The 2,450-nt window shown below is 34.8% G+C and overlaps 1 pseudogene; it reads right to left on the reverse strand.

Annotated features, from left to right (window-relative positions):
* Window positions 1-1,968: 1,968 nt before the first annotated feature.
* The window catches only part of LOC105289674, a 5,488-nt pseudogene continuing 5,006 nt past the window's right edge, over window positions 1,969-2,450 (reverse strand).

Raw genomic sequence — 2,450 nt, forward strand, 5'->3', positions numbered from 1 at the left:
GAAATCAAAGACGATACAAAGAAATACAAAGATATTCCATGTTCTTGGATTGGAAGAATCAACATAGTTAAAAAGATCATATTACCTAATGCATTATACAAATTTAATGCAATCTCCATCAAAATCCCATTGGCATTTTTTAAAGAAATAGAACAAAAAATCATCAGATTTGTATGAAAGCACAAAAAGCCCAAGTTGCCAAAACCATTCTGAAAAAAAAGAACAAGGCTGGAGGCATCATTTGGCCCGACTTCAAATTATACTACAAAGTGACAGTAATCAAAACAGCATGATATTGGCAGAAAAACAGACACAGGACCAGTGGAACAGAATTGAGAGTCCAGAAGTAAACTCATATTTATATGGGCAAATAATTTTCAACAAAAAAGCCAAAAACATACAGTGGAGAAAAGAAAATCTCTTCAATAAATGGTGCTGGGAAAACTGGAAAGCTACCTGCAAAAGAATGAAACTAGACTGTTTTCTATCATCACACACCAAAATTAACTCAAAATGGATTAAGGACCTGAATAAAGACCTGAAACAATAAAATGCATAGAAGAAAACATAGGACCTTAAGTCAAGGACCTTGGACTTAAAGAGGATTTTATGAAATTGACCTTAAAAGTAAGGGAAATAGAAACTAAAATAAAAGAATAGAACTAGAAAACTTCTAGTTCTATCAAACTAGAAAACTTCTAACTATCAAACTAGAAAAACTATCAAACTAGAAAACTTCTACTCAGCAAAAAAAATCATCAGCAAGATAAAGAGACAACCATCAGAATGGGAAAGTATATTTGCAAGCAATGCCTCCGATAAGGGTCTAATATCCGAAATATACAAAGAATTCATTTGACTCAATAACAATAAAAAAACAAATGATCCAATCAAAGAATGGGCAGAGGACCTGAACAGACACTTCTCCCTAGAGGACATACGAATGGCCAACAAATATATGAAAAAATGCTCAACATCACTAGTTATTAGGGAAATGCAAATCAAAACCCCAATTAGATACCATCTCACACCTGTTAGAATAGCTATAATCAACAGGACAAGTAATAACAAATGTTGGAGAGGATGCAGAGAAAAGGAACACTCATATACTGCTGGTGGGACTGCAAATTGGTACAGCCGCTTTGGAAAACAGTATGGCGGTATCTCAAAAAACTAAGAATTGATCTACCATATGATCCAGCAGTCTCACTACTGGGTATTTATCCAAAAGACTTGAAAACTCATATCTGAAAAGACATTTGTGCACCGATGTTCATAGCAACATTATTCACAGTGGCCAGGACATGGAAGCAACCAAAGTGTCTTACGATAGATGATTGCCTAAAGAAGGTGTGGTACATATATACAATGAAATATTACTCAACCATAAGAAGAGATAAAATACTGCCATTTGTGACAACTGGGATGGACTTCGAGATAATCATGCTAAGCGAAATAAGCCAGACAGAAAAAGTTGAAAATCACATGATATCACTTATATGTGGAATAGAAACCTAAAAACAACAAATGAACAAGACAAACAAACACAGACTCGTGGACATGGACTATAGACTAGTGGACTATAGTGGTTACTAGTGGGGTGGAGGAGGAGAGGGGAGGTAGACAGGGTAAAGGGGGTCAAATATAGGGGGGTAGGGGGAGGGCGAAGTGGATAAAGGGGATCAAATATATGATAGGTGAAGGAAACTGGACTTTGGGTGGTAAACATAAAGCATAATATACAAATATCAAATGATAATGTACACCTAATTATATACTTGTATTAACCAATGTTACCCAAATAAAACTTAAAAAAATATAACATAAAATAAAAGCTTTTAGTATAAAAAACAAAGCAAAAAAAAAAAAACAAACAAAAACAATAAATGTAATGGGTATAAATAGTTTTTTGATTACATCAATCGACCCATTTATTATAAGCTAGAAATGTTTCCAATTGTGGAACTTCTACTCGTCTTTCAATTCTTTCAGTATTCTGATGGCAAACTTTTACTGTGATGGCAGAAATGGTGTAGGTCCAGGTACTGCAAGCTACTGTTTTCATGCAAGAATCACAGTGACAGATCTCCAAACTCTTCACTTCATCTTGGTTTTGCCACAGAAGGAGCAAGCGTGTGCTGTCTGATTTTAATTTTGTTCACCATTTTTCCTAATGGAGGAGCCATAACAAGTTCTGTATTTACTGATGATCCTGATCTTAGTGTGTTTAGCTGTGTCATTGCCAACTATATTGAAACCCAGAGATCATGGGTAGAAATAGTTTTAACATCAAAATATAAATTCCATGAATATTATTGTAGCTATTCAGATGTTAGCTAAACACCCTTTAAGGAAAAATACATTGCTATGTATGCAAACAGAGAAAGAAAAGATGAAAGAAGGAAGGAAGGAAGGAAGGAAGGAAGGAAGGAAGGAAGGAAGGAAGGAAG

This window comes from Pteropus vampyrus, unplaced genomic scaffold, assembly GCF_000151845.1.
Source record: "Pteropus vampyrus isolate Shadow unplaced genomic scaffold, Pvam_2.0 Scaffold26, whole genome shotgun sequence".
NCBI lineage: Eukaryota > Metazoa > Chordata > Mammalia > Chiroptera > Pteropodidae > Pteropus > Pteropus vampyrus.